The sequence below is a fragment of the Mustela erminea genome, chromosome 10 (assembly GCF_009829155.1).
Source record: "Mustela erminea isolate mMusErm1 chromosome 10, mMusErm1.Pri, whole genome shotgun sequence".
Taxonomy (NCBI): domain Eukaryota; kingdom Metazoa; phylum Chordata; class Mammalia; order Carnivora; family Mustelidae; genus Mustela; species Mustela erminea.
In genome coordinates, this window is record NC_045623.1 from 87,090,756 (window position 1) to 87,113,130 (window position 22,375).

The following is a 22,375-nucleotide window of genomic DNA, read 5'->3' on the forward strand; positions in this document are numbered from 1 at the left end:
AAAAAATTTAAAAAATTAAAAAAAAGTCTTGTAGCAACATTTTGTGTGGGGTTGGTTTTCCAGAACAAAGTGTGTTCAGCCTGTAGCCTTAGGTTTTTCTCTTTGCACCACTCTTCAGAGATGGTCTTTTTTGTATGCTCTGTTGGTTTTTCAGACCATCTGTTTGGCTCTAGGCAGGAAAGCAGTGTTTCATTTTATAGATGAATCAGAGAGGTTATCCTCTCTGTTCAAAGTCACACAGTCAACATCTGCCAAGAACCCTGATCTCTAACAGCGACAACCATCACCAGCAACAATAATGGAACAGTCTGGCAACAACAGGCGTCAGGGGCTCAGTGTGTACTGGCTGTGGGCTGTGGCCATGTGTGGGCTGTCCTGAGTCCCATCTGCTGTAAACTGACGAGGTGTGGACTCCCACCTTCAATTTATGTTTTCATGGTGCTTTATTTTGTCAGTCCAAACACAACAACAATATATGTTTGTTTAAAAAGATTTCAAGCAATAAAGTAAGAGTCGCCTTCATCCCGTGCCCTTAGTCTCATTTAACAATTGAGGAAATTGAGGCACTTCCTACATAATGCAGGCTTTTCCTTCATGAATGCAAAACTGGGCTCTCATGTGCCTGGTTTAACAGCAGTCGTTCAGTGATTCATGGGGAAACTGAGGCCCCAGGGAGGTTTCAGGCAGTTGGAAACAATTGGTTCCCTTGAATGGAGTGTTTTTTTACTCTGGTCATTGATGGTAAATCAGTATTCAATTATGCCCCCCAGTATGGTGCCTGCCTCCCTCATCAGGGAGAAGAGAGAAAAACAGTCTTGATAAAATCTAAATAGGGGTGTTCTGAGAACCCTGGATGGAGACAGGTGCAGGCGACTCATGGGGAATCCATTAATTTGAGGCTGATGAATTACCTGGGCAGGTGCCTCTGCCACCGGCATCCTGACTCAGGGCAGAGAAATTACTTCTCTGGCGCTGGTTATCTGGAGCAAGCTGGTCCATTTTTCTCTTTTATTACCATTACATTTCAGGGAACTGTCTGCTGAAGTCCCCCATCCCACCCCCCTTTTCTAAATGTTGGATTTATTTGATGACTCCACTAGGCTGGGGCTGAGGGCAGAGCGGGCCCTGCAGGGAGGACGACTCTGTCCCTGAGCCGCCGCCCCAGTGTTCGCCCCATGGCTGTGACGGGTGGTGGCGGGAGATCCTGCCGTTCATAACTGTCATCCCATTGGTGGTACAATAAATTCTCCTTCCTTCCCCTGCTCTGTGGATGGCAGAGTCCAAATCTGAGGCAGTTGTGAATGGCTGAGGGTGGGAAATCTTTGGGGTGTGTGGGAGGGGCATCTCCAAAGGAGACCCAAATTCCTTTGGGGTGAATATTTCACGTCAGTCCCGGGAGACTCCTGACTGGAAGAGGACACGCCCAGGCTCCGAGTCCTTCTTAATGCTAATGATAACTAACATGATTGGTGCTCCCTTTGTCCCAGGCTGGGTGTCACGTGTTTCATCCAAGTTACTTCCCCCCACTCCTCATGAGAGCCGCATATTACAGATGAAGTACCAAGGCACAGAGCGGGTGGAGGTCCTTGCCCAAGGGCACAGAGACAGGACGCGGCTGGAGCTCCAGCTCAGGCAGAGGACCCCCCCAGACCTTTGCAGGAGAGGGAAGGACCAATGCATGAAGGGAAGTTCCTGAGCATCGGCCCACCCAGCCCATTGTCTGTGTCCACAGTGTGGGAGGCATTCATTCATGGGTTCGTTCATTCATTCATCATGCGTTCATTCATTCATGCATTCATTCATTTATTCGCTTGCAAACCTATACTGAGCCCCATTTTAAGTCTGGCTCTGGGTGAGGCGCTGGTGAGACCGTGATAAAGGAAACAGTGATTCTGTCTTCATGGAGCTCAGAGTCAAGCAGGAAAGACAGAACACTGGAGAAGTCAGGACAGTAGCATTAAGGGCACGGGAGGACCGCAAGGAGGCGGCCCTGAGGGCGTGGGAGCCACCCACTGGGAGGAGGTGGAGCCAAGAGGATGCCGCGGAAACCGTAATGTCCGTGACCACGCGCCCTCGGGCCTGTTCCGGTGGTCAGAACCCCGTCTCCACGCTGAGAGTGAGCCTAGGCTAATCCGCTGAGGATGAGGAACGGTGGCGGCCCCCTGTCCTCTCTTGAAGCCGGCCAGACCCTGGCCAACCCACAGAAGGAGACGACGGCCCTGCTGAGCCTAGCCGGAATCGCTGACCCTCGGCAATGTGAATTAAATCAAAGATTGTTGTTTTAATGACGATATTTTGGGGTAGTTTATGTTGCAGGAAGAGGACACTGGTACCTGGGACCCTGGCATAGCTTTTCCTGGGAGAGCTCAGCCACTGTACAATGCTGCTCAGCGCTGTGATCAACATGTTATGATCCGGTTAATAAAGCTCAGTGCATCAATAATTAAGACAGAAGTGTATTCTTTCTTAGTAAATTGCTGGTGGAACCTATCAGGGGCTCCTGTGATGGCTCCACTCTGCCGAGACCAAGCACTTTCAATTTTGCTGCTTTGCCCTTCAAAACTGTTAATCCCATCAGTTGATCAGATATGCATCACCTCCACGTCCACATTTCAGCAAGAAGAGGAGCAGAAGGACAGGTCATAGAGGGCCCTTCCCTTCAAGGGTACAACCTGGAAGTTTCATGTGCACACAGGGCTGGTGTGAACGCCCTTGACTTCTTCTCATAGGCAATTGGCAGAACATGGTCACATGACCTTACCTTGCCTAGGGAAAGCTGGGAAATGTAGTCTTTTATTATTTGAAGCCCAGTAACCCCTGACATTTCATGTTCTGTTATCAAAGAAGATGAACATATATTGAGAGGTATTAGGCAGGCTCTGCTATAGTGTTTCTGGGAATCGAGGCAGGGGGTGGTAGCAGAAGGAGGAAGAAGATGGATCCCTTCATCTTACTTTTTTTGCCTCCTTCTCCCGGGCCTCCTTTCTGCTCCTGTGAACTTCTCAGCCTTGACTTTGATGTGATGCTTTTCTTGCTTTAAGTTGGCTCTCTGCTTAAAAACATTAGCTCCGGGATGCAAGAAGCTAGTGAGACCAGCCCACAAGTTTAGACAGCTTTGATCCTGAGGGTGCCGTATCCATGCTGATGGAGTTTTCATCATCTCTGATAACGCGTCCTGAAACTCCTGGAACCAGTAGAATCAGGAAATTCAGGGACTAGTGGAATCACGAAAAGCATTTAGATATGGACCATGTTGACATCCACCACAATAATAAAAGTTCGTGTTTACTGGGTGCTTGCCACTCACCAGGCACTACACAGAGCCAGGCACATCATCTCATTAAGTCTCTTAACAACTTGGGAGGTAGAGGCTGCACATGAGGAAAGGGAGGTTCACAGAGGCAAAGGGGTTTCCCATGGTCTGTAGCATTTGAGCAACTGATCCATAACCAGCGGTCAGTGCTGCCGTCCTCTTCTCTGCCCTCCCGGGATCGACAGATCTGGTTATAGCCTCTGTTCTATTGCTCTTGAGGTCCTAGGCTGATTCGAGGTCAGCCAGCCAGCCTGTACCAGCCCAGGACACAGCACACATCCTCCTCCATGTCTGGCTCACTCAGGGACCCAAAGAAAAGAGCACATGGATTTGAGCGAACAGAGGTGGTGTTCTCTAGCAGCCTCATGATCCCATGAGGCTGTCCAATGAATCCCTTTTGCCCTCCTGGGAGATAACTGCGCAGGACAACAGACTTGCTCTCCATCAAAGCCCTGCCGCCCCAACACCATCCGTGAATGCTGGGATGAACTGACAGAGTCGATGCCTGACACAGACTCATTGTTTTTGACAAAATGGTGACCTCCAGGGGGACCCCAGGTCTCTGCCCCTCCAGCTGTTACACCACTATAGGTCCCGGCTCCTGAGCTCTCATTTGTTCTTATAGAGCCAGACTGCTTCCTGATGGGAAGTGGCTGTCGCAGTGGCTCTGGAGCTTGGGAACCCGCACAACAGGCATGCAGGTGTGAAGGAGGCAGAGCTGCTGCCCTCGAGGAGCACACAGGCTGGAGTGCAGAGGCCCACTCACAAGGAGCTCCAGGGTGGGGCAAAATCAGGTGCAGGCTTGGGAACCAGGTGGTGGGAGTGGGAGACCTGCATCCTCACGCTCCTGCAGGGTGACTAGGCGCATCCCTTGCCCTCCCCAGCCTCAGTTTCCTTATCTGCAGAATGGGGATACTGTGGGTTTGCTGGGAGGAATAGATGAGCAGCCCATGGGGAGAAATACAGGGTGACCCCTGTAGAACCGTGAGTCTGCTACACCACACCCTCTCCAACTGTGCCCCTATGCCACCCCACAGCCTTGCCCTCCTATGTAGGGATCATCAGCTCCTGTGAGGCAGGAAGGGGCTACTCTGGGCCCTGGTCACCACCTGGTGGGAGGCTGCTTGCTGGAGTCAAGGTCAGAGGTGAGCTCTGAGGCCTGAGGGCTCCCAAGGGGGATGGGGCACAGTGCACCTGTAGCTATTGCCTATGGAAGTGAAGCAGACAGCCACCTCCAGCTGCCTGCCATGTCCCTAAATCCCTGTGCCCCTTCTCTGCACCACCCATAGCCACTCTGTGGCCCTTTGCCTTCTGCCCCGGGGATGGGGAGGTTGGGGAGCCTGGGCCTGAGTGTGGCTGCTGGAGGCGGGTGAGGAGGGGAGCTTGGAGTCCTTGAGTGGTGTGCCCAGGGTCACCTGACAGGTGACTTGGCAGGTCACCAGGCTCCCCACCATCACCATGAGACCCTCTTCCCGGCGCGGTGTCCCGAGCATGATGACCGCCACATCAGCCCTGTCGCTGCTGCCATCTTTCCACCCGGGAGCCCGGCCCCCCCAGCTCCATGTCTCAGTGTCCGGGGCTGCTGTATTAGGGGACTTCCTTCTGGGAGCGACGCAAGCCACGTCTTTGCAGATGCACAGGCTCTTTTCCCTCCCGCATCACCTGTCCTAATGCATTCCCCTCTCCGTGGATTCTTTCTGCTTGTTTTTGAATCAAATTTTGAAACTTGCCTCATGGAAGACCAGCTAGAAAGGCCATATTTTGAGCCCATATGCTTCCCCGGCACCCTCCTGCCCCTCCCCACAGGGGACCAGTCCCCCCACCACAACCGCTCCCACTAAGTGAAGGGCCAGGCCCCGTGCTGACCACTGTCCAGCAGGTGCCATGACAGAGCCCCGTGGCAGCCTTGTGAGCTGGGCCTCAGGACCCCGACTTACAGATGCACAGCCCGAGGCTGGGGGAGGGGGATGGGACCTGCCCAGTCCACACAGCTGCCAAGGGGCAGGGCCGGGATTTGAACCCCTATCTGCCTGGACTACTGAACACCCTCCCCGCTCCTCCGGGTCCTCACAGTGATGTGACGAGGTGAACGATGGTGGTGAGTGCGGCGGTGGTGTCGCCCGGCATGTGGGGTGACTATGCGGATGAAAGGCAGTGGAGAGAGAGAGAGGCAGCAGAGATTGTGGGGGGACGGTGGGCTGGACGACGACATTTCCTGGCCCTCCTTGAATCCAGGTGGGGCGTCGGGAGAAGTGATGTGAGTGTCGCCTCCCGGCTGAGGGGATTAAGAAGCAGGTGTGCCTTCTCCCTGTCCCCTCTGCGGCTGGAAGATGCCCTCTGACCTGAGCCATGGGGTAGGGGGTGTCTTGGGGGTGGAAGGAGTCTGGGGTCCCCTCACTGCAGGGACATTGCGTGCTGCGCAGCGTCAGGGCTGAGCCCCGGGGCAGTGTGTGAGTGCTCTGTGAGGGTCTAACCCAGCCAGGGCTCCACAAAGTTGTGCCAGAGGGGTTGATGCCTGCGCTGAGCGTTGAGGGAGACCCTCGGAGGTAGGTGAGCTGGAAGAAGAGGAGGCGCATCAGGCTAAGGGCCTGATTTACTCTGGAACCTCAGGGGGTCAACAGAGCCAGCGATTCCTGTCACAGGATGGAGGCCAGAGCTGGGTCTGGGGAGGGAGTGGAAACTGAACAGTAGTGGTCCCTGGTACTGATGGGGGTGCTTGTGACTTATCCCCAGCACACTGGTGTCTGGTTAAGGGTCCTAACCATACAGTCAGATCTGAATTAGGAGGAGTCCTCTAGCCCTGGAGAGGGAGAGGCTGGAGCCAGGAAACCAGGAGGGGGCAAGCCCAGCTGAGCAGGAGATGGTGGGGGACACCTGCAGGGCAGTGGGGAGGGCGGTTTTTAGGGGAATTCAGGCCTCACAGTTCATTTTGGCCTCACAGGCCTTCATGATTGATTTCAGTAGTGGGAGAAGTGAAAGTGACCTTAGGTTTCGGGCCTGGGGGCCCAGGTGGGTGGTGTGGGGTACAGCCATCACTGAAATGGGGACAAAAGGAGGAGCAGGTTCAGAAGGGAAGGGGAGAGGCCCTGGCGGGATCACGGTGTCTTTTGTGGGTACAGCTGGACTGTGAGCCCCATGAGGCTGGCCTTGGTCTGTCCTGTTCATGTGTTCCTCAGGGAGCAGCACTACGTGGGGCTCACTCAGTGTTTGCTGGCGTGGGTGTGGGAGGGAGGGAGGAAGGAGGGAAGGAAACGAGGTGGGAGGGAGAGAAGTAGGCTCACAGAACAGCACCCGTCTTTAACCAGGCAAACCAGGCAGCTCACTGAGGTCAGAGGCTTGGCAGGGGCCAGAGGGGGGCAGGGCAGCACAGGTTCCTGGCCCAGGTCAGCAGTGGGGAGGAGCCTCCGTGGAAGGCGGGAATCCAGCCCTGGGTGGTGAAGACAGAGGTGGGAGATGGGAGCTGCTGGAGGTTTTGGATCTGAGGAGACGGGATAAGACAACCAAGCCCGTCAGTGAGGCTGAGTCCATCCGAGATGAAGGAAAGGGACATCATGGCAAGTGGCCCCAGGGATGCGAGATTCCAGAAGCTGCTGGTGCACAGTAATGAGAAGGAATGACAGCCTGCTCTCCAGGGAACCCACCAGGGGAAGAACCGCCACTGCCATTGGCGCCACCAGGCGCTGTCCCCTCTCCCTCCCTCTGGGCAGCAGAAGATGGATGACTTACAGGGCTAGTTTCCATCTGCCCAAAGTGAGGGGGATGAGCTGGAAAATGGAGCAAATGCTGCCTCCGGAGCCCTGCCCTCCATCATCTGGGAACCCCCGCCCTGCACTGCACCTGCACCATCACTGTTCCCCATCGCAGGGCCAGGGGCTCAGGGACCCAGGGAATTGTACTGAGCATCCCACTTGGGTCACGCCCCCCCCCAACCCCCTGGTCCCCATCAACTGTCCTGCAGATTCAGGTGCTCCCAGGCTCCTGCCCAGACCCTGCCCAGTCCTTCCCCTCCCCCTTGATCTGTCCCCTCACTGCCACAGAGCCATTCTAAAGTCCAGCTCTGACTTTATGCAACCCTGTGACATCTGATGGCTTCTCATTTCCTACCCGGGGAAGCCACTCAGCGTCCTGGGCCCTGATGAGGAATTGGAGCCCAAATCCGGCATCGGCCACCTACTACTAGCTGTGTGATCCCAGGCATGTTACTTAACATCCCTGAACGTTATTTCCCTCATCTACAAACAGGAAATAATAATATCCACCCAAAGGGTTGTCGTGAGGATAAATGAGATCAGGCACGGAGAACACTTGGAACAGTGTCTGATGCTTGCGAGCTCGAGGTATGTGCTGACTCAGGAATATTTTTTTTTTTGTCTGTTTGGTACTTTTTTTTTTTTTTTTTTGCTTTGGAGTCAGACTCTGTTCCCTTCCCTGCCTGTCCATTTTCAGATACCAGAGCCAGAGCATTTCCTTTTAAGCTCAGCTGCAATGAGCGGGGTTCAGCCAAAAAGCCCTGACCCACACAGGCTGGCAGTGTCTCCATAGCTGAGCTGGTCCCTTCCTGCTCCCAGACCTGAACTTTCCGCTGCAGCCCCACTGACCAGGACCTCAAACACGTGCTGTTCCTAATCTTATGCCTTTTTTCCCTCGAAAGGAGGGAGCGACCCCCTTCTGTGTTCTCCTTCTGCCCAAATGCTGCACCTCCTTCAGGGCCCCGCTAAGCTCACAGACCTTGACCCTTAGGTCAGGGTTTCTCAGACTCAGCCCTATTAACATTCAGGCTAGATTATTCTTTTTTTGGGGGTGGGCTGTCCTATGCATTAGAGGATATTTGCAGCATTCCTGACCTCTATTTCCTACATGCGAAGGGCATCCTTGACTCACAACAATGGAAAATATTTCTAGAATTTTCCAAAAGTCCCCTGGAGTGGGGGCAGAATTCCTCCCTGGTTGAGATTCACTGGTATAGGGGGAAAATAGACTTTGGGGCAGAGATAGGAATCTTTGTCCCCGTTCCTTACTTGCTGGGTGGCCACAGACTTATTTCTGAACTTCTCAGAGACTTGATTTCTTCATCAGCCTGGTGCAGATGGAGGCATCGCCTCCCAGCGCTCGGAAATGCACAGAACTGATCATTCCTGAGAAAGCCTGGGGCAGAGGAGACACTCAGTAAATATCAGAGGCTGTGATGGGCTCACAAACTCGGGTGCTGTCGTGGGGCTTCACCTCCAGAAGGGCAGGCACCGACCCTGGGAAACCTCACCCCGCAGCCTTGCTCCGGGAAAGAGAAATAAACACTCCTCGAATTCTGAAAGGTGAATGGCAGAGGCTCGGTCAGATTTCTGGAAGTAAACACTGCACAGTAGAGAAGGAAGGAAGGTAGGAGAGAAAGGAAGGGGTGGAGGTGGAGGTCCAATGTTTAAATACTGGGATCTCACCCACAGAAATCAGATTTCCTTCTTCCCCCCAAATCAGGAGATCTGACCACCTTGGGTGTTGGGGGGCCTGGGCTGCAACGCCCTCTGGACCGACCTCCCCTGGGCTCTTGGCTTAGACCCCACCACTCCCGACAGCCCCTCGGCTCTGCGGCTGATGCGGCACCGTGTCTGCCATGCTGTGCTCCTGTCATCTGAAAATGTCACCCCCTGACTTTGGGGGGATTCCAGGTGGTCACACTGAGCTGGAGAACCAGCCCTGAGAGTCTGTCACTGTCTCAGCTCCAATGTGCCCTCTTCGGAGAGGTCTCCTTCGGCCACCCAAGACCACTCACCTCTTTAGTTCTTCATCCCGCTGGTCCCCCAGGACGTGGCCACAGGGGACGGGCTGGCTGTCCTTGGGTCAGGCTTCGCCAGAGCCGAGTGGCTACTGGAGGACTGTCCCCACACTCAGGGCAGAAAAGGATTCACTCCTAGCCAAAGCCTGGCCATGCGGCACAGAGCTCCAGATGCTGCTTCAAGCCTCTCCGGAAGCTGATCTTACAGAAACTTCTGACTGGTAAGCATTGAGCCCACAGTGCTTTGCTTTTTTGGCCAGAATACTCAGAGTCCAGACATCCTCACAATCACATTCCCTTGTCCTTTAAACACAACCTGAGATGAGCCCAGCCCATAGTGGCTCTTCCATCCTTGCTTCATCATCATGGTAACTGAGGAAGAGGGGTCAGGAGGCCTGGTTCTGGCTCTGTTCTGATGGTCTCTGTGTCTCTCCCCTTGCCCCCGCGCTGTCCACGAGGGCAGGTCGGGCTCATGCTTTTCTCCACATTCCTTCGCGTAACCCTCCCCTGACTCCTATCAAGCAGGCTCTTGGATTCACCCCATTTCCAGGGAGAGGCTGAGGTGCTGAGAGGTTCAGAGACCCCCGTCGGAAGGTATAGCCAGGAGGTGGTGGGGCTGGGATTTGAACCAGGTCTGCCGGACTCCCAAGGCCTTCTGATCACAATGCAGTATGGTTCCCTGTGTCACGTTAGGCAAGTCCCAGACACAGACTGCAGGAAGAAAGCTGGGAGGAAAGTGGCAGAGCAGGGAGAGGAGGAGAGAAAAAGAGACCTCCTGTCCCCAGATTGCAGTTGCTCCCTAAGAAACCACTCTCCTTTTTGGGCCTCAGCTTCCCCTCTGAAAAATGGGGGAAAGATTGAACCAGATGGCTCTAAGGGTTGCTCCCCTTAGACCCAGGTCTGGGTCTGCCTCTTGGAGGGGCAGCGTCCGGGCTTTCCCTGATGGAGTGGAGTTGGGACCCTTCTAGAAGAGGCCACCTTTGGGTGCTGCCCTGACATGCGTGGAATGGGACCCCGGGCACATGGGGCAGCTTCTAAGGAGGGCGGGCACAAAGGTGCCTCATGTGGTCTTGAGTGACAGGCCATGGGGTGGGCCCTCCTGCCACGTGGGAGGGGACAGTGTACGTTTCCTTCTCACAGGCCTGCAGCTCCCATGGAGGTCGGCAGTCACGCAGTCCAGCCCCAGAGAAGCAGAGCAGAGAGACTGTCCACGGGTCCTTCCTGCTGGTGCTGTGGGAGAGGGACGTGGTGGCTGAGTGCTCTTGGGGGAGCAGCTGACCTGTCCTCTCTGGGGACGTGGGACTGGTTGAGCACTGCATGGGCAGGGAGATGCTGTCAGGGCTCCGGGGAACCTTCATGCTGTCAACTTCTCCCTCTTACAGTCCTGGATGCTCCCTGGGGCCCACGAAGCAGCCCCTGGAAGCCCTTCCCTAGCACCCTTGCTCCCCAGAGACCCTCCAGCCTGGCCCTATGTGACCTGGCTCCACGGCCCCTCATCACCCGTTTCCTGCTCTGGATACCCCAGGGATAGTGGGAATTCCTGGTTCCCCGAGTAACCCAGGAGCAGAGAGCCCTCCTTGCTCCCAGTGGGCTCCTACTACTCCCCAAGCTGAGACAGACACCTGCTCTGTCCCTAGGATCTGGGTCCAGGGAAGGGTGGGATCCCCAGCCCGGATCCTGCCCTCAGCAGCCTGGGGACACAGCTGGGCATCAGGAGTCAGCGGAGGGCGGCGGGGCTGTGAGTCAGCCTGAGCTCTGGCCACACCCTGGCTGGACTGTGGGCTCCCGTGGGCTGGGGTGACACGGAACTGGGAGGACTGGCGACCGGCATCATCCATCCACGTTTCAGTTTCGTCCTGATGGTGCTTGAAGGGTGCTCACCGCTATCTCTGTATCATTTCTGGAAAAAATGAAGTGAGCTCGAGGGAATCCAGTTTGTGTGGGCTCAATAAGAGAATTTCTCAGGCTGTCCCCTAAAGGTTCAGTAAAAGAGACTCAGGTTCTCCAGGAGACAGGAAGAAGGGGCTTAGGAAAAATTGAAGAGGTGGTGGTTTTAATTTTCTGGAATGTAAAGAAAATATTTATGTTAATTTCTGGAATGTAAAGAAAATATTCAAATTCTTGAAAACCAAGGATGGACAGGGCATTGAATGACTTTAAACTTTCTCTTCAAGCTGATAAGAGAATCTAAGCCAAAAGTTTAAAAAACTTGTTAAATTTCTTATTACAAGTCATGCCCCAATTTTCAAACAGCGTATAGATTTTTTCCCCACCCCAGTCCTATAGGGAGGATCATTTCCCATTCAGACTCAAAGTGCCCTTTATGAACCATGGATCTCTATTATTTTTTAAAATTTTCACTGTCAACTCTTTATAGGTTTTTTTTTTTTTTTTTTAAGGAGAGGTGGCCTTACTTTTAAGATTTTATTTATTTGATAGAGAGAAAGCACAAGTAGGCAGAGAGGCAGGCAGAGGGAGAGGGAGCAGCAGGCTCACCACTGAGCAGGGAGCCCAATGCAGGGCTCCATCCCAGGACCCTGGGATTATGACCTGAGCTAAAGGCAGACGCTTAACCCACTTAACACCCAGGCACCCCATAGTCTTTTTTTTTTTTTTTTTTAAGTAACTTTCACTTTAGTTTATTCTAGCTTGAGTTCCACCTACTGCATTCTGCAAGAAAACAGAACAAAAAAAAATCTCCCCTTTCCCCCACAAATTACTAGTTCAACCTCCACAGGTAAACCCAGTATGGAAGAGTGGTAAGATAGAAAAATCTTATCACCAAGAAACAACGAAGACTAACACCATAATGTGATTTCTTCTCTAGAAATCCAGAAGAATAAAAACCAAACAAGATGGGGATTAAAACTGGACACACTCAAAAGACAGTTCAATGTGCAATCTTCTTAAGAAACGATTTTTTAAAAAGATTATAAATGACAGGAAAATTGGTCATTCTACATATTGAGCCAAAATTCTGGGTAGGAAAGCAATCCTGTGGGAAAACGTGTATACAGACTGTATAAAAACACACCAAATAGCGATCATCTCTGGGTACAAACCTTGTGCCCTACTCGGAACTACTAACCTTCAACAACAAGTATGTGCCTTTTTTAAGGATAGGGGAAAAAGTGTCCTTTGGAAGACAGACAGCGGGAACCTTAGATTTCAAAGTAATGGAGCTCAGAGGCTCTTAAGAAGTTCTAGAAGTTTCCTTTTGAAAACTAGGTAATGAGCAGGCGGAGTGGGGGGAGGAGGAGTGGAACCCTAGCCTCAGGAACATCTGTGCAGAACGCAGGGGCCATTGTGAGGCGCCCTGGCCAGTGGGGCAGGGAACCCGAGGGCGGGGCAGGCATTGACATTGTGACTCTGGCGGGCGGTGGTTGGTCTGTCCTGGCGCTTCAACTCAGGGGGCATTGTGACGCTCCCCGCGCTCCCGGGTAGGTAAGGTCCTGCTCCCACCACCCTTGCCATTTTGCCTGCAGTCACCTGGAGCTCACGGTCCTTCATTCCCGGGGCCGGCACACAGAGCGCGACAGAAGGACCATGGGAAGAGGGTTGTTGATCAGGCTTCAGCTTGGGCTGCTGTTTCTGGCGCTGCTCTTGGCTCAGCAGGAGATTTTTTCACAGGCTGCCGAAACCACGCCCGCCGCCTCCCCCGCTGCCACTGCCACTACTGGCAGCAAGTCTGGCGTCTGCGCCCTCCAGTCTACTGTCAGTGTGATCATGGTTTCGCTCTACCTTCTTTTGCGTCTTCACTGTTGAGAAACTCAGGCCGAAAAACGTTTTCACTTCTCCAACTCATCTTCTAAAACCCAATCCCAATGGCTCCTGTGCCTATCTAGTATGGTAAGGAAAGCAACAGGCCCTTGTGAAATCTACGAATTCCACTCCATATTTTCCTGGCGCAGACAACGTTGAGAAGGTCAAATTTGGTTTGAAGAGCATCTGAGGAATTTGACTCACAATTGACTCTGCCGACATTTGTGTCCAAGACTGAAAAGATTGCGAACAGCTGAAATTAGTGAACAATCTTGTGAGTGGGGGCTTAAGGAATATGGACTCTTAAAACTCTACTTTGAAAATAAGAATTTCACCTCGATCTAGAAAAAAAAAAATGAGTTGTGCAGTGGAGATGTTTCATTCTGATTCACCAAATCTGTAAGGCCATTAAAACAATTTGGTAATACCAAAAGCTTCTCGGATTCATTTTATGAATGTTGGGAGGGGCCTCCATTAGTTACTGGGAATTAGTGCTGATTTGATGCTATAAAGTTTTACATTGTTGTTTTCACTGTTTCCTTGGGAACGAAACTCTTTTCCTGTGTGGTTTTGGATTTAACATTACATCTGACCTTGTGTGGAGCAGCTGTCCCGTGTCAGAGCAATGACGGGTGGGAATCTACCCCAAATCCAAGCATAATGGGTACATCTTGCTAAGACCCTTGTAAGATTTAAAAAAAAAAAATTTTTTTTTTTTTGGGGGGGAGGAGCACACAAGCTAAGGGGGGTGAGTGGGGGGAAGAAAGAGGACACTCTCAAGCAGACTCCCCAGGAGCAGGGAGCCCAGTGGAGGGCTTGATCCCAGGCCCCTGGGATCCACCTGAGCTGAAGGCAGATGCTTAACCGACTGAGCCACCCGGGGATCCTGCTAAGGTCCTTATAAAGGCAAATGGTAGACCCATGCCATCATACAGTCCCAACCAATAAGAGTGCCAGATTCATTTAGTTACTGAACTTAACCTGGTTTGAAGACTAGAAGTACTTATCTTAACATGCTGCTTTTCATGAATAGATGGGGCCCCGCTTTCTCTGAGCCATGCTAACAAAAATATATCATGGAGGTAGATTTTTTTTTTTTCATTTCTCAGGAGAAATGACACCTATTCCAAACACCATCTCTAGTTACAGGGTTTGACCTGCTGTGTGTTCTGCTGAGCAAAGGCCTCATCAAGGATGAGACTCCAGAGGGGGCAGCATGAAGTGGGCACTAGGCAGTAACCAGACAAACAAAACATCCACACTGAATTGTGGGTTTCTCCCCCCCCCCCCAATCCATGAAGCCATGCCCTCACACTCATAAGCCTTCTGTGACCACATCACCAGACCCCTGGTCTTTCAGCAAGCCTTTTGTGAGGGTTTTTCTATTGTCTTATTCTTTTTTGGAGGTACTTTTTAGAGGTTCCTCTCTGGTTTACAATATGGGACTTGAACATAGTCTGGTCTGTCTCCAAATAATATTACAGCACATTACAGGTCATGGAGGGACCTTACAGCAGTACACCTGCCCTTCTGCCATTCCTCCCGCCCTTCCTCTTCTTGTCTTTACCATGTTCTAGATCCTGCAATAAATATGTTGTTATCACTTTTGGCTTTAAAGGGTTGCCTTTTCAGGAAATTCTAAAAATGAGAAAAATATCCTTTTTTTTTAAAAAAGATTTTATTTATTTGACAGACAGATCACAAGTAGGCATAGAGGCAGGCAGAGAGAGAGGGGGAACCGGCTCCCCTCTGAGCAGAGAGCCCGATGTGGGGCTTGATCCCAGCGACCTGGGATCATGACCTGAGCTGAAGGCAGAGGCTTAACTCACTGAGCCACCCATGTGCCCTGAGAAAAATATCTTTATATTTATTCACATATTTACCATTTCCAGTGCTCTTCATTTGGTAAATCTCAGGTTTCATTTGTTTCCACTTTCCTTATCTGTGTCCAGTCTATGGACAAGCCCACCTGAGACATCTCATTTCAGTGTTTTTGATCTCAAGCATTTCCTTTTGATCTTCTCTTAGGATTTCTCTCTCTCTCTGCTTATACTGCCTACCTGCTTTTGTGTGCTGTCTCCTTTATCAGTTAGAGCCCTCAGCATTGTCCTCAGAACTGTTTTCAATTCCTGGTCAGGGAATTCCAACATCCCTGCCATGTCTTGTTCTGATGCAGGTTCTGTCTCTCTTTTTTTTTTTTTTTTTAAGCACACCTTGCATTTTTTTCTTGATACTCCAATGTGATGTACTGGGTAAGAGGAACTGCTATAAATAGGTCTTTAGTAAAGTGGTGGCAAGGTGTGGGCGGAGGGGAACATTCTCTTGTCTCATGGTTAGGGCTCAGTCTGTGAGTGAGCCTTTGGCTCTAGACCATGAACTTCATAAGTGTTTCTGTGTTTTTCTTTCCCCTCATGGGTGGGACAAGGTGGCTAGAACTAGAATGGAGGGAGCTGGGTGTTTCCATTCCCCCAATGCCAGGCTCTATAGTAGCTGCTGGGGCAGGTGAAGCTCTGGTTAGCTTTTTTGCAAGGCCGGGCTTTGTTAACAGAATTCTTTGGTGTCTTTCAAGATGATTCCTTTTCCCCCTCCCCCTGCCAGAAGCATGAGGGGACTTTTATCTAGTATTCACCATGAGAAACCGGACTGAGCACCTGGAGGTAAGACTCACAATAGTGTGGGTGCCCTCCTATAGCAGGGTTCCCCTGTAGATTTTAATTCTCAGGGTTGTCCACATTTAGCTGCCAGCAATTCATTACAGTTCAGCTCTTCCTACCCAGGCACTGGTTTCCATAGCAGTGACCTCCTGTGAATCTCTGACCAGGGAAGCTGTGATGTCCTCTAATGCCTGTCTGTCTCCCCAGTCTCAGGGGCAGTGGTTTGCCCTATGTCCTCTTCTCTTTTATGTCCGAGAAAAGTTGTTGATCTTTTAGTCTGTTCAGCTTTTTTTTTTTTTTTTTGGATGGAAAAGGGACATTCAGTCTCCTTACATGTGGAGCTGAAAGTCCCACCATTTTCTTTCAACCTAAGGAAATTAAAAAAAGATTTTATTTATTTGAGAGAGAGAGAGAGAGAGAGAATGAGCTGGGGGAGACAGAAAGAGAGAGAGAAGCAGATTTCCCAGTGAGCAGGAAGCCGGATGTGATGCTGGAGCTCGATCCCAGGACTTTGAGATCATGACCTGAGCTGTAGGCAGACACTTAACTGACTGAGCCACCCAGGTGCCCCTAACCTAAAGAACTTTTATTAACATTTACTGTAGGGCAGCTCTGGTTGCAAACCATTCTTTGGCTTTTTTTTTTTGTCTGAAAGAGTTTTTAGTTTGCTTTCATGTATGAAGGATATCTTCTTTGAAGATGGAATGTTCCTATGTTATTTACTTTTTCAGCACAGCAAAGATGTCATTTTACATTTTCTTAGTCTTTTTTTTTTTTTTTTGGCTTGCATTGTTTCTGACACAAAGCCTGTGGTCATTCTTAAACTAGTTCCCTGCATATAAGGTACCTTATTGCTCTGTCTGCTTAAAGGGTTTCTCTGTCGCTGTTTTTCAGCAATTTATAATGTGTGTTAGTGTTGTTTTCTTTCTATTTACTCTTTTGGAGTTTTTGAGATCTTTGGATCTATGCATTTATAATTTTCATAAAGCCATATTTTATTGGACAAAATTCAGACCTTAGGTATTTCTTTTATACTTTTCTCCCCTTTCTGGAACTCCAGTTTCACAGATGATAGACCGCTGATTCTGTCCTACAGGTTATGATGCTCCATTTCCTTTTTTCTTCTGAGTCGTCTTCTCTAGGTGCTTCAGTTTGCATTGCTTTTATTGCTCTATCTTCACATATGTTTAACTATTCTTCTGCTGTTCACATCTAGTGATATTTTCATCTTGTTTCCATTGGGTTCTTTTTAATAGGCTTCATTTTTTTCTTCATTGTGTACATATTTTACTTCAGGGCTGTGAACTTATTTTTTTTTAAGATCTTATATATTTATTTGACAGACAGAGATCACAAGTAGGCAGAGAGGCAGGCAGAGAGAGAGAGAGGAAGAAGAAGGCTCTCCACTGAACAGAGAACCTGATGTGGGGCTTGATCCTAAGACCCTGAGATCATGATCTGAGCTGAAGGCAGAGGCTTAACCCACTGAGCCACCCAGGTGCCCCTGTGAACTTTTTTATATACAATTTTTTTCCCTCCACCCTTAGTTTTTTCATTTTTTCCCTCCTCCCTTAGGTGGGAGAACTAACTCTCTCCATAGTTCTGATGTAAACTGTATATACAATTATTTTAAAAATCCTAGGCTGCCATTTCTATCATATTTGCTATTTCTTAGTTATCATATTTGCTATTTCTGGCAACTTTTCTATCCTGGTGGTTTTGGGTCATGCTTCTGTTTCTTCGTACGTCTGTTAACTTAAATGATTGTATGAGGGGCATTTTGAATGTTTTGTTTTTGAGTTTCTGGATTTTGTTGTCTTTTTTAAGGAGTATTGAAATTGTTTTGGCAAGTAGTTGAGTTACTTGAATATCATCTTGATTTCTTTGGGCTTATTTTGTAACTTTGTTATGCATGGCCTAGAGTAGCCTTTATGTGAGGGCTAGTTTAGCTTCATTTTTTTCTTTTTAAAGATTTATTTTATTTATTTGAGAGAAAGAGAGAGAAGGCAAAAGAATGAGAGAGAGCACAAGCAAGTGAGAGAGGAGCAGAGGAGAGAACCCTAAGCAGACTTCACACTGAGCACAGAGCCCAATGTGGGGCTTGATCTCACAACGCTGGAATCACGACCCAAGCTGAAATCAAGAGTCAGATGCTTAACCGGCTGAGCCACCCAGGTGCCCTTAGCCTCATTTCTAAGGCATTGTCCTTAAAAGGCTTTACTTATTATCCCAAATATTCAATGAGTTCTCTCTTTACCTCAGATGATCAGGCTCAAGTGCTGCTTAACCCTGTAAACACAGGAGATTTGTGTTCTGAAGTTATTCTCCACTTGGTTGTGGGGACTTTTATCCTGTGCCTGGTGTTCAGAAACAAACTCAAGAAGCCATCTCTTCAGGTTTCTGGAATACTTTGTGTAGTTCCCTCTTCTCTGCTACTGTCCCTGCAGATTACAGCCATTTCTGTCTCCCAAAACTCAGATCTGTTTCTTTGACTCAGTGAAACTGCCCCTTTTTAGCTCTGTTACCCCTTCCCCGGCTGTGGTCTGAAAAGTGCCTCCAGGGTGGAAGCTGGTGTGCTTTTAGGATTCATCTCATTTGTTTTCTTTCTCTTAGAGATCACAGTTCTTCACTGCTTGTTGTCCAATATCTGATATAGCTGCTTCATGTGTCCTGTCTACTTCTTCATTTATTTATGGGGATGGTGGTAAGGAATGAACGAGACTCCATCACGACCAAAGCAAAAGTCAAAAGTGTGGGTTTTTAGCATCTAACACACTTGAGCTCAGATTCTGACTCTGTCAGTTACTAGCTGTGTGACCTTGGGCATGTCACTTGGCCTCTTAACCTATATTTTCTCATATTTTAAAGAGTCTCTGCCCCTCAGTATTATTGTAGAGATGAGATGACATCATGTATTTTAAGGGCACCACATGTCTGGTGCACAGTAGGTTAGTGTTTAAGAGATGAAAGGCATTATTGTGCATAAGATTGGCCCCCAGGTTTCTGCAAGTTGCTGCAACAGCTAAATCCTGGTAATGAAGCTACCAGAAGACAAGTATTTCTCTGCAACCCTAACCGGCCACTCAAGTGATGGATTATACTTTTAAATATTTGAGCAGACTTGGATGTTCTGCATAAAAAGTTAATAAGTTTCTATTGAGCTCCTATCAGCTGATTTTAATGTCTTGCCTCTAACCCATTCAAACTGTGGCGTCTTTTCTGGCGGTACCAAGGGGCCCATGAGGATTCCAAGATGTTGCTAAGAAGGCGTTGTCACCAGACTGGACCTCATTCCAAGGCATGGAGGGTCTCCTTGTTCTTCCCACTAGCCTCCTCCCCCCAATTTTCTAGGAAATCAGAGCCTTTCATGGTAATTCACTTCCAGTCATGGTTAATGTTGGAACTAGAGTTCCTGAAGGCAGTCCTGGAGGAGGCATTAATCCCCTCTGAGTCAGGAGCTGCCAGGGCAACCTTTGAGGGGGTGGGAAGGAGGATCATGGGGATCAGGAGGGAGAAGTGAGATGACGTGAGGCCTCCAGGCAGGTCTGTTTACTTCCCTTTGGTCTGGGTTATCTTTAAATGGAATAAAAATATCTCCTAATCCTCTTTATCTCAGTTCAGTGCTTCTAGAGAAGAGATACTTGACATTTAAGGTTGTAGGAAAAGGGAAAAAAGTACCAGGATGAGACATTAAGAATATTCAGTGGAAAGCATAGAATGTCGAGATTTCAGGCAACTCACATTAGGAGCCTCCTTACTGTCTCCAGAAACAAAAACAATGAGGAGAGAGAGAAAGAACCCAACCAGGGGTCTTCCTGTTGGAACATGTTGTCAGGATGCTTGACAGGCAGACCTGCTCTGGGAGAAGGCAGTGGTCCTGCCCTTGGTCCTCACACCAGGCCTTTCTTCCTTTCTTATTAGCACTGAGGCTGCCACGTCCTCTAAGATTTTTTTTTTTTTTTTTTTTTTTTTTTTTTTGCCATGCTAGCCCTGCAAAGCTCATCTTTTTGTTATCCATCCCCTGTCTGCAAAACTGTGGTTCCTGCTATCCCCCTCCGCCACCCCATTTGTGTGTCAGCTTCCCAGAGATAGTGAGAGATGTGTTGTGTGCTCATGAGGGTGGGTGGGGAGCTGACAGCACTGGGATCTAGGACAAGAGTCTTGGGTAGTGACCCTGAGGGAGACAAGATTCTCGGTGTCTTTAAATACTTTCTCTCAGGACAGGATGCCAATCACATGTGTGACGCCTGCAACAGCGGACCAGGAGCAGGTGTCTACTGGTTGGTGGAGAGAGATCATGCTTGGTATGTGTTCTTAGAAACACAGTGTCATTCACTTTAAACATGTTGTCCCCACATCATAGTCCTTTTGTTAGAATGTCTGAGAAGCACATGCATCAAGTCAAATGCTTTCAAACCAGAATGTCCGGTTCAAATCATGGCTTCACTGTCTGTTAACTATTTGACTGTGGGCAAAATATGTCACTTTCATGACCCTCAGTTTTCTCATCTGTAAAATGGGGATAGTAATAGCACCCATCTGCTAGGGTTGTCCTGAGGATTTAAAGCATTCAGCACTATTAGTTCTAAAATTGTTATTATTGGTAATGGGAATGCCTTCAAGAGAGGTGCTGGGAGGGGTGCCTGGGTTGCTCAGTGGATTAAAGCCTCTGCCTTCAGCTCAGGTCTTGATCCCAGGGTCCTGGGATCGAGCCCCACATCGGGCTCTCTGCTCAGCGGCAAGCCTGCTTCCGCCCCTCACTCTGCCTGCCTCTCTGCCTACTTGTGATCTCTCTCTCTCTGTCAAATAAATAAATAAAATCTTAAAAAAAAAAAAAAAAAGAGAGGTGCTGGGTTATGTGCCCAAGAGCGGATCATGAGAGGGTCTTCTGACTGCTTCAGATGACCATGAACGAGGCAGGAAAGCTAGGTTCTTGTCCCAGCTCAGTCTTTGATTCAGTGTACGATCTTGCAGGAGTCTTTACCCACCCTCTCCATTTAATCATCTGTTAAAAGGGTCCAGTGTGGTCCAATGTGACCCCTGAAACCCTGTCTAGGCCAAAGAATTTATGAATATAAATGTCCAGAAACTAATGTATTTCTTGAAGCAGGACAAACATTTCCTTAACCATCTTACTGACTCTTCCAAATAGTTCAGCAGTGTACCTGGGTGGCTCAGTCAGTTGGGCGGCTGACTCTTGGTTTCAGCTCGGGTCATGATTTCAGAGTCATGAGATCGAGCCCCACATCAGTCTCCATACTTGATGGGGAGTCTGCTTGAGGATTCTCTCACTCTCCCTCGGGCCCTCCCCCCCTCTTGTGCTCTCTCTCTCTCTCAAAATAAGTAAATAAATCTAAAAAGGAACGATCAAAGAAACCCAAATAGTTCAGCAACATTTGTTCCATGGACAAATCAAGGATTAACGTCATACTTGATTTATAACTTCGGAGGTAGCTCTACTTGTAGCCAGGATTTGTCCATTTAATTAGCATTTTTGGAAACTGTCCTGTGCTAGGCAGTATGATAGGACTGGGGATATAGAAATTCATTAATTTCATTCATTCATTCATTCATTCATTCATCCAACTAATAGATATTTTGCACCTGCTCTGTATCAAGTGCTGAGGCAGAGAGCACTAGGCAGGGATCATTACATGCATAGCCGAGAGGTGGGTTTGACAACTATTTTTTTTTTTTTTTGAGACAGAGAGAGGGAAGGAGGGAGCAAGCACGTGCAAAAGCAGGGGTGTGGGGAGGAGCAGAGGGAGAGAGAGAAAATCTTCAGTGAGCTCCATGCCTAGCTTGGAGCCTGATATGGGGCTTGGTCCCACAACCCTGAGATCAAGACCTGAGCCGAAATCAAGACTTGGACACTCAACCAACTGAGCCACCCAAGTGCCCTGAAAGGAGGCTTTTTTTTTTTTTTTTAAAGATTTTATTTATTTATTTGAAAGAGATAGATAGATAGAGAGAGAAAGATCATGAGTAGTGGGGACAGGTAGAGGGAGAAGCAGATTCTCTGCTGAGCTGGGAGCCCGATGCCGGGCTCTATCTCAGGACCCTCGGATCATGACCTGAGCTGAAGGCAGATGCTTAACCCACTGAATAACCCAGGTTCCCCAGGAGGAAGGTTTTAAAGGATTTTTACCCTGGAGAGTGAATTGGTTAGCTCTGTAATGGGGAGGAGGGTGACACTGGGGACTAAAAGAGGGTGCCACGGGCCACAACTTTCTGGGATTGAATCCCAGCTCAGCCGGTGTGTGATCAGGGGTGAATGAACCCAACCTCTCTCTGCGTCAGGCGGCTTACCTGTAAAATGAGGCTGACAGCAGAATCACAGACTTGTAGTTATGGCTAAAGTGGTAATCTCTTTCAGTGCCTAGCTTAGATTCTAGCACACAGTAGGTGCTACCGAAATGTTGACTAATACGACATTTCTGACATCTCACCTGAATACAGGTAATAACGAGCAGGAACGGGGTGGAGACCAGGTAGATGATGGCTGAGGTCCTTCCAGTCTGGTGAGTTTCTGAATAAAAAACTTGAAAACCATTTGCTTGCTTCAGCAGGGTGGATATTCACACTTCCTGTCTTGTTGACACAATTAAGATGTTTATTTAGCAAAACACTTTTCTAAATAATGCAGAAGGTGCCCAGAGTTCTAATTTGAATTAATGAAATTTTATTGTACTTTTAAAGGCAAATCTCTCTATGTTACCCATGAAATATATAAAAACGTAATTTCAATGTTTAGAAACTCCTCTTGAGTTTTAGAAGAATCTTACTATAGTGTGTTAGGAGAAATGGTAAATTCAGCAAAATCCTCCTTCCGTCCACCTAGAACCTTCTCACACCCCAGATGCTTAGGGTTCAAAT

General features: G+C 49.1%; 2 long non-coding RNA genes across 3 annotated transcripts; one reads left to right on the forward strand and one right to left on the reverse strand.

Annotated features, from left to right (window-relative positions):
• Positions 1–1,003: 1,003 nt before the first annotated feature.
• On the reverse strand, positions 1,004–12,417 carry LOC116568001. 2 transcript variants are annotated; one of them, XR_004276464.1, is made up of 4 exons: positions 12,172–12,417; positions 9,081–11,144; positions 8,332–8,458; positions 1,004–3,184 (listed from the first exon to the last, which is right to left on the reverse strand). It is a non-coding gene; the product is annotated as an uncharacterized LOC116568001 (long non-coding RNA). The 2 variants fall into 2 exon arrangements; XR_004276465.1 differs by having other exon boundaries at positions 1,004–3,215.
• Positions 10,909–13,278, forward strand: LOC116568002. Its single transcript, XR_004276466.1, has 2 exons — positions 10,909–10,997; positions 11,722–13,278. It is a non-coding gene; the product is annotated as an uncharacterized LOC116568002 (long non-coding RNA).
• The last annotated feature ends 9,097 nt before the right edge of the window (positions 13,279–22,375 follow it).